Source organism: Microtus oregoni, unplaced genomic scaffold (genome assembly GCF_018167655.1).
Source record: "Microtus oregoni isolate MIOR12 unplaced genomic scaffold, Mior012 000005F_ref0000423, whole genome shotgun sequence".
Taxonomy (NCBI): Eukaryota; Metazoa; Chordata; class Mammalia; order Rodentia; family Cricetidae; genus Microtus; species Microtus oregoni.
The window spans coordinates 50,793,601-50,803,982 of record NW_024543064.1 but is presented as its reverse complement, the minus strand read 5'-3'; positions in this window follow the sequence as shown (position 1 = coordinate 50,803,982).

Here is a 10,382-nt window from a genome sequence, read left to right as displayed (position 1 = left end):
AGTGGGAAACCCTCCAGCTCATATGGTATTGGAGATTTGAGGGGTGCTCTGGCTACTCTTAATAAGAAAGACTGTTGAGTTCCTTGCTTCATGCCAACATCAGAAAAGACAGATAAACTGCTTAGAGACCTTCTTTGAAACCCAAAAGCCATTCAACTATCTATTTCATCTGATCCCTGCTTGTTCTGTATGCACACTAGTGTGATAATAGCCCCTAACATTCATGGACTTATTTCTTACACCCGCCTTGGGGGGGTCTAAGCACTTTCATGAGATGATTCATCTGATTGTGGCACCTCTATGAATTAGTTGCAGATGTATTCCCTACTACATAAACATAGGAAACTGAGGCAAAGCTAAACCAAATTGCCTGTGATTACTCAACCCACACAAGTCCACACTAGCAAGTGGTTTGGCCCTAGTGATCACTACACAGATGAAGAATATCCAACAGCAAACCTTGCCTGTAACCCTTCTCTGCCTGGAGTTGTTTTCTGAAACAGTAGGCAGGGAGTAATTAATCCCATTAATTTGGCCAATCTAGACAGCCAGCCTGGCACGCAGATACGACTCACTAAAATGTTGTTTGTTTGAATTATCCAAGTGATCCTGTACGTTTTGTATACAGATTATTAGTAAACAGAAGCATTGAAAATTTTCCACCCTGCAAATCCTTTTGGCTGATCTAGATAGTCTTTCTCCTCTTCCTCAAAAGTAGAGCTATGTGACACTGCCATCCGTTCTCAGGCAGAGCCCCTTATATGCTAAACACACTTTGAGTTAGTTCTCCACATTAAGGATTGAGGCCCATTAGACTGACACATTCAGTCCATCCTTCTGCACAGAGACCTGAAGAATGTGCCCCCTCTCTTTGGTAAGCCTCACCACGTAAATGGAGTCCTGAAGTCACTATGCCAAGAAAAACCATTTACCTTCTGTATTTTTACGGAAGAGGAAAAGGAGCCATTGAAAAGGAAAGACTTGCTCGAACCCAGGACTCTACTTCCTTTCACTGGGGTCAGGCTTCGACCCACAAAACAGATGGTCCCTGAGACCAAAACACACTTTGAAAACAAAGTTTTAACACCCACCCCCCTTTGGTACAGATGATCTGTAAAAGAAGGCTCTTACTGCTTTCTTCATTTCAGATGTATTCTTGGGATGTCTTCACCAGATGTTCGCCCAGGAACTTTCCACTGCATTCTTCAACACGCGCCTGCAGTGAAAAGCATCATTTTAGAACTGACCTCATGTAATGATATTCCCTTTCTATTTAAAATAAGGTGGGGAGACTTGGCTTTGCTTACAAAAGGCCCCCGTTTTTTACTGACTTTTCCTTATGCTGGATTCGCACACACTCTAGCTTTGCTCAGACTTTATTTGGCGCCAGTGTGTATTTGTCCATGCTGCAAAAAATGGGGGGGGGGTACTGTGGTGAGCTCTTTTGGTTTTCCCTTTCATATACGCTATGCTGAATCCTTCCACTTGGTCCTGGCGCGCACGCGCGAACGAACACATACATACTTACACACACACACACACACACACACACGATCTCGCGCGCGCGTGCACACACACACACACACACGTGTGCACTGTGCATGTGTGAGCGCCTATGGATCTGTGTGCGCGTGTTTGTGATTTAAAGCGGCACGTCGAAGAGCTGGACTGAAGCAGTGAGTTATTTTGCATGATAAATCAGCTTGATGGTCTCCACGCTGTGCTTCCATTATTCACCGGAGCTGGATGGTTGCGACGAACGTGCACTGCGGCAGAGCATCCTGCAGCCCTGACTCCCGGCCACTGCTGCGGCGGTGGCGGCAGCGGCGCGGGGCGTGAGCTCTGATTGATTTTTTTCAGATCGCGTCTCCTTCGGCATGGCTCGCCAAAGGGAATCGAGTTGACTGCGGGAGCTTCGCTGGATGCATGTGGATTGGATTTAGTACCTGCGCTTTATTTTTTTTTTTTCTTTTGGGGGAGGAGCCGAGTTGTTGGTGCTGGGAGATTTCGCTTTTCCGTTTTAATTTCCCTTTACCCAAAGAAAGAAAAAGGGGAAAGAAAATGGCCACCAAAGCTTCTGAGCCTTGGGAAGGCCAAACCTTTGCAGACCAGAAGACCACGTTGAGTTGGTCTCTGCCTATCTCCCTCCAGCCTTCTTGGCAGCTCCGCCACCCAGAGAAGTGGGTTTCCTCACTTGTGTGGATCATCTGTTCTCATCTGCTTTTATTTCGCCAAGTAGTTGCCATGTTCCCCTTCGGGACGGATCCTTCTGTCTGTCTTTTGAAATAAAAATGTGTCCAGTCTAGGTTTCATCTGACTTCTGCTTTAACAACCACAAAATGCCGCGGAGGCAAACTCCTAACCCTATCTTGGGACAGCACTTGGTGCAGACGCAGCCAGTGGTGCAAGAGTTGGCTAATTAACCAATTGCTAGCTAGCTGTGTCCTGAGGGCTGTGCACTCTGAGAAGAGTACATCCATCTATAATCCTGCTTTCACCTGCTATCCCCCCACCCCACCCCACCCCCCCCACCCCCCGCGATGTTCTCCACAGCAAAACACACCATCCACTTCCATTTTAGAAGTGGGACCCCAACCACCTGGGGACAGTTTTGACACCCTATTTTAGATTCAAATTTTAGGCAAAACATGAGTGGATTTTTTTTTTAGGCATAAGAAACCCTTTCCCAGTCCCAAAAGTTGTCTCACCCTTAAACCCTTTACCCAACACTTGTGCTGCTTTTCCTGAAGCTGCTTACACAGAGCCAGCATCATTTGTCACAGAGAGCCAATGTCATTTGTCAGATGGGAAACATAATTACAGCGTGAATGTGTAGATGTGTAGGTAATGTCATGGGGTGTATAATAACAACTTAAGCAATGTGTCTTTGTTTGGACTGATGTAACTTTCCTGAAGTCTGTTCATAGTTTGAAAGGGTTTAAGTGCCATGCAGCCTGCAAATGAAGGGTTTTCCATGAGGAAGTCTGCCTGATCCAGCACTCAGAGACTGGGGCTCCAGGCCCATCTTTGCATGCAATCCCAACATGTAGGTATTTGGGGCTAGAAATCTTGTTTCCCCCAGAATGGGGGTTGACACTGGGAAAGAAAGAGGCAAGCCAACCCCTTGGCTCTCATTTACGTGACAGCCAATTGGATGGCCCACAGTATGAGCCAATAGCCCAATTTAAGAAAAAGTGAAAAGCCAAATGAAACAGTTCAGCTAGTACTCAAGTCAAGTACACAGAGAATATATGCCCAGTTGAGCAAGCTCTTCAATATAACTAAAATGGAGCTTTCTAACACTGTGGCTGGAATAATATATATGAGTCTAGTCATGATGATGATAATAATGATGATGATAATACATTTTACTTACTCTAACATTTAAAACAGACAGCAATATGTTTGGATCCCAACCACTGACTTATAGGCAGGGCACAGTACTCATGCACAAGTTAGCATGTAGGCCCACATAAAAGCAAGCAATCCACTCAGGAAACCCCTGCTCCAGGGCAGCTGCACCTCCACTTCCTCTTCTCGGAAAGTCCCAGATTCCTGGGCTTAGATTGCACAGGACTCTCTAACTGACACCTCTGTGCTCTATATACAAAAATTCAAATAAGAGCACATAGGGACAGAAAGGCTAGGCACCAGAGTAGCCCTTAGCTTGTAAATGCTGCCCTGAAGTCAGACCCAGGAATGAATACACACACACACACACACACACACACACACACACACACACACACACACAGATTCTTCAGTATAGAAAAAATTCACTACTATGAAGCTCCCAGACAGTTAGGGAAACTAACTTTTAAAAAGTTTTTAAGGAGAAAAAAAACCCACAAAGCAAAGTTTCTCACTGTGGGACAAGTCCATAGCAAGAGTCACAGTGTACTGGAAAGCTTTTGGTTAGGGAAAATGAGTGTACAGTGTACAATTCCATGAAGTCAATAAACACTATCCTGGCAATTATAGTGTTTCTCAGTTGTTGTTGTTTTTAAAGTAGTATAAAAATACTATGGTAAAAAAAATCTTCAAATTTATTTTGCTGGGACTATTCTAACCATCACTGAAGTGCTTTTTAACTTTCAACATAGGATCCAATTCCTGTGTTAAACCCCCACTGTGAGAAATAAAGGGGCTGTAGCCATTGAACTTATACTCTGATTCAACTTACAGCAGTCTGGTGATGATGGGACATCCCTCACAAAAAAAGTTTTGAGCACAATGAAATGACTAGAATGACCTAGTGACAACATCAAAACAATACAGGTGACTTTAAAACTGTAGGTCGTGTTTGGCTTTGAAAGAAAAAGGAGGGTGAATTTTATAAGTTCTTCAAAACTTCTCCAATCAAAAACATTTAGCTTAGGAATCAATAGGTCTCTCTGTAAATGTTATCTAGTAAGAAAAACTCTACTCTGAACATGCTACAAAAACCTTAAAAGACTCGGGCAGTATTCTAAATACCACTTAATATTACAACATGCTTTGATTATCTACAACATAAAATGTAGATCTCACCTCAAATCCTGACCTTTGGAAGCTGAAGACTTTAGAACACTAGTAATACAGTACACTGTTCGATACTCACATCGGTCTCCAGTTTAGTCCACTGCACGCTTAGTGCATTTTCTAGTTTCAAAAGAGAATCACTAATAAAGTATTAGAGATGAAGAAGCCTTCTTCTAATGCAGCTCGCTATTTGGAGCAATGGCACACGTTATATGTGTCTCTGATCTAGAGAGTTACTATGCTAGTAGCCTTACCGGTGATAAGATAACCCAACAATGCCTCAAACTGCTTACTGTGTAAAGGTGAGGTCATGCCTTATTCATCCTTCCGGTATCCCCAGACCCAATTGTAACATCTAGCATATTAAGGGAATTCAGGAAATATTCCCAAACTTGAATTTATTTCATAGTTGAGTGTTGTAAAAATTTTTTGACAGGGAATGTAAATTTTCATAGCGGTCAGGGATGGTAGAAAGGATTCCCACAAACCAGTTTTTGTTCCCAGTGCTGGAGAGATGGCTCAGCAGTTCAGTGCACTGGTTCATCTTCCAGAGGACCTGGGTTCAATTTCTAGGACCCACATGGTGGCTCACAACCATCTCTAACTCGAGTCTCAAGAATTTAACACTCTCTTCTGGCCTCCATGGGCACCAGACACCCACGTGATGCACAGACAAACACCCACATGCACATAAAAGAAATACTTTTTAAATTGTTTAAAGTGGCTGTCTCGTGACAAAAGATGGCTGACAGATTGTCAATGTGATTTCTCTTGGGAGGGCTAGCAAATTAATAGGAATATTGTTGAAACCAGAATTACACACCGCTTTTTGGCTTCTTTAAAAACTTCTGTTTTCACTCTACAACGCACATACCAAGTACATGAGAAACTTTAATTTTTCAAGTCTTAATCCGACCCTGCTTCAGCTAGCAGCCTCTGCAAGCGTGCTGGTCACACTGAGGCCTCTTTGTAACTGGCTCCTCCCGTTCTCTTTTGGTTTTCTTTCCTCAGTAAACACAAAGCAAATGCTATGCCAAATAACAAAATGTTCTGAAGGTAAATGTTGTTCTTTCCAGCTTCATTTCACTGATTAGATGACTCCTAATATCTGCACCATAGCAAGGACTTCTGCATACTAAAACCGGGAATATTTCCCCCAATAATTCATTTCTGAGAGTAAAATAAGTTGCTTCTTGGCCTACTGAAAGCAGGGTCTACTAGGATCACTCACTATTTTTCTCATTGCAAAATTCTGTGGATGCAACATGTTTATGATTTTCAGGGTAAAGAGAGACAGGTCATATAAAAGGGGCAGACAGCATCACTATCTGTTCTATGATTTTATACACGGCGCTATCTATTCATTTAGCTTGAGATAGGAATTGACTATCTACTCCATGCTGGCTGGAATTCTCTCTCCCTCAGGCAACACTAGCCTTAAATTTGTGATCGTCCTCCCTTAGCCTCTTTCCCAAGAGATAGGATTATAGGCATGCAGCACCACCACTGGCTTCAACATGAGATGATTTAAAAAGAAAAAGTTACGAAGTCTGAATTAAACTACCTCAATAAAGGAAAAAATAATTCATTTAATGAAATATTTATTTTCTGAAACTATTCCATAAATATAAAACTTATATGTGACATTTTTGTGTGTTTGTGTATGAGAATGACACAGAGAAACAGAGAGGCAGAGAAAGACAGATGGACAGACAGAGAAATAGAACCCAGGGCCTTGTACATGCCAGGCAAGCCATCTACCATTGAGAGACATTGCAGAACATATTTTTAATGTAACAAAACAAATGTGCAAAGATGTACGATGTACAGCATAGTATTTCTTTCTTTTCTTTTCTTTTTTTTTTTTTTTTTTTTGATTTTTCGAGACAGGGTTTCTCCGTAGCTTTTGGTTCCTGTCCTGGAACTAGCTCTTGTAGACCAGGCTGGCCTCGAACTCACAGAGATCCGCCTGCCTCTGCCTCCCGAGTGCTGGGATTAAAGGCGTGCGCCACCACCGCCCAGCTAGCATAGTATTTCTTAATCAAGCTGTGTACTAAGTATCTTTTGCTCCAGGTTAGTGTCTGGGTCATTTTGACCAAGTTTCCTACTCTTTTTTTTTTTTTAATGGAGGGCCAAGAGTGTGCTCAGCTGGTAGTGTGCTCATGTAACCTCCAAAGCCTTAGGTTCGATTCCCAGAATCCCAGAAACTGAGCATAAACTGATCACAAGCCTGGAATCCCAGGATTATGAAGGTAACTATAGGAAGATTAAAAAATTCAACACTCTCATTAACTACAACAAAAGTTCAAGGCTAAGCTGGGATATATGAGATCTTGTTTGGTTGGTTGTTTGGTTTGGTTTATTTATTTATTTTAAGACAGGGTTTCTCTGTGTAACAGCTCTGGCTGTCCTGGAACTCACTTCATAGACAAGGCTGACCTGGAATTCAGAGAACTCTACCTGCCTTTGCCTCCCAAGTGCTGGGATTAAAGGTGTGTGGCACCACTGCCCAGCAATTTTTTTTAATTATTAACAAAAATTAAAAAGGGAAAGTAATAAAATGAAGGAAGAAAATGACAGGTGGCTTGTAACTAAAGCTCCAAAATCATTCTCCATACTGCCCCCATGGTGATTTTTCTAGAGAAAAAAAAAAATCTGGTCTTGATACCAACTTCTTGGTATCTCTTAGTGACTCTGCACTGCTATTGGCTGAGCTTTGAGGCTGACTCCACCTACACTGTTTGATTGCACAAGAACAAGAACAACAGCTCCAGCTCAACAGTACTGTTTGTTAGAGTTCTCCTAGCCAGCTTCAATCTGAGAATCTTGTGAAAAACAGGCAGCAGAGTTCTGGGGCCCAGGCTGGAAAAGGGACTCAAAGCCAGCACCCATGCCAACTTGGTCCCAGGCCCCATGTCCTCTCTTTCTACTTTTTGATGAGTTGTAGTGTGTTCTTAATATCATCATGAATGTGTGAAGTCAGGGGTCAGAGGTGCCAACCCCCAGCTGGGCTCTTATTTTCTTGTTGTTGATGGTCTGCTCTTACAGATTCGACTAGGTAAATTCTGCCTCACCACGACCAGGCACTTGGCCGACGGCTGAAGAGGCCTTGGACAAGGTCCCCATCCATCCCACTCCCTTATTCCTTTTCCCACACCCAGAGCATGATGGTGAAGCCACCTCTCTATGACCACACTGTTAACTGGCGCACAATGCAGCAGTAGCGGAGGATGTGGCGGGAGGTCTGTGCCAAACTTTTCCAACATCTGAAAGTCCGTGTTGCTTTTGGAATATTTTATGGATATTGTATATTACATAAGCTTTACCCTTTTCTCTTTGATTATTAAGAAGCACAAGGTAAAAATCATTCTCTCTGTGTCCTGCCCCCCCGTGTGTATGCGTGTGTACAGATGTGTGTGTGTGTGTGTGTGTGTGTGTGTGTGTGTGTGTACACAGATGTGTGTGCAGGTTCATGTGCCTTTGTGCAAATGTAGAGGGCAGAGGAGGATATCAGCCAGGCTGGCTGGCCAGGGAGCTCCCAGAATATACTTGCCACTCCCCCATACCTCCAGTGCTGGGGTTATAGTCACATAGTCCACAACCAGCATTTTGGTGATGGAGATTCAAATTCAGTTCTTTATGCATGTGACCTATTGAGCCATCTCCCCAGCCCTCAAGGTCAAAAATTTTAAATCTGCCTTAATAAAGCTCTCATTACATGGACTTTAGATATTGTCTTATTTTCACTTATTTTTATTGTATATGTATGTGCATGTGTTATACATCTGATTCTAAAATCTAGAAAATGTAGGCAAGATGAACATGACTAAGTAGCATTGTTCTTTGCCCTCACAGGCCTCTAGAGAATAACAGCTATTGGTAGTCCAGGGCCCCATGGAGCTGAATCTCAGGATTTGTTTTTGCTTTCCAGTTTCTCACTCATGATTTCAGTGAATCCTCCTCAAATTTTATGAAGAAAGTAAGGCTGATGATATTTTTGTTTCACAGAGGAGGAAGCCAGAGGGCCTTGCCAAAGACATTGACCAGTCCAAAGTCACCAATGGAAGAGAGCAGAGTCCGTATCTCTCAACACAACATTCTCATCTCAGGCTCCTGCCTTCAACCCTCCTTTAGTGTCCTGAAAATTATTTTTTAGTGTCTACCCACGTAGTACAACTCTAAGTTCTCTCCTGGACTCTGTTTCAACAATCCATGGTTTTCTATTTTCCATCAGGTTCAACAGTCTGTCTCTAACCCCAGGCTTCTTTCAGACTTTGGTAGCAGGCAGGGTCATGTGCTCCTTCCCTGTTTCTGCAGAGCAGCCTCTGCATGACGTAATAGCCCTGGCACTGGGAGAGGGGCTGATTCTTTACCAGCTGTGTGGCCAGCTCCTTAGCTCTGCCAGCTTCAGTTTGGTCACCCGTAGAATGCGGTGGCTGGATCCTCATGAGTTCCCTTTCCGTTTCCTCCTCCCTGGTGAGCCCAGCAGCTCATTTAGATGACATTCTGCCCTGTCTCTCGTAGTTGTTGTGTCCAAGCAGAGAAGGAGGGGGGCCACGTGTTTGCTTTTGATCATGATTACAGGCTGTAACCGCAAAAATTATACTTTAAGAAATTTGAAGTCCCCATTCCTTCCTAAAGGCAACATCACAGACCAGAGCTTTGAAGAAAAATTCTAAGTGAACAAGGCTATTCTATCCATCGACTAAATATCCAGCGGCTCGATTATCTCCCCATAGTTTGTGACGCCTTAGGGTCCTCATCTATGTCATAAGAATGGCACTTATTCAGCAAGAAGGGTAAAGGTGACCAGTATGGCATCCTGTGAATGGCACATTCAGAGTCTCTCTTTATGTCACAATTCTCCCTTGTGGTCAGACCCTCTCTAGCCACAGCCTACACCTGATTTTGTTTACTACCTGAGTACTGAGGCTGGAAAGGGTTGGCTATGGGCACTCTGCTTAGACATACACAAGATGAATATTCGTCTCTTGAGTATATATAAATAACTGATATTTAGCATCTAGAGCTTTAGATGAGTGTAAGATGGTGGAGAGCAAAGGAGCTTTTGAATAATTCTGCCTGGGAGGAGTGAGCAGGAGCATTAAGTTAGCTCTTGAAAATGAATGGAACAGGGAGAAAAACACCAGGAACTTCTGGGCAAGACGGAATCTCTCTCTCTCTCTCTCTCTCTCTCTCTCTCTCTCTCACACACACACACACACACACACACGTGATAAAAGAAAAGAAAAAGAGAAGAAAAACAATGCATTGCTTGTGGTAAGGATGAGAAAGCAAGAGGGAGAGAATGAACAAAAGGAGAATCTGAAAAAGAAGGTAGACGATAAAATTCAATATTAAATACTATGTTGGGGAAAGCCTGCGGGGTTTCTAAGAGATAACAAGGAAAAGGAGCTTTCATATCTTGTTACTACTGGTTATTAGTACATCAGTAATCTCAGTGCACCGAGCCTTACATAGAACCTGCACTGTCACACCAAGTCATTTAGAGATCCACATCCTTCCATCTTGCTGATCTCTTGCCTCCTGGGCATTGTCCTAGGCCTTCTGCTTGAAGTTAGGGCCTCCCTTTTGCCTTTGGGAAGGGCCATATCAAGGCAAATTTCCTTTAAACAAATGATGTAAGAATTGTCATTGAAAACTCAGTCACATGTCACATATCTCCCCAAGAGGAGGGGTGGCAAGTACCAACTCTAGGCTCTAACTGTTCATCTATATATTCAAGACAATACGACACAGGGGGCTGGAGAAGGGACAATAGATGCCCAAACTTCTTATGTAGGTGACTTATTAATTCCTATACTTGATTTTGCTTATAAAACTTATCATTTATTATGTTA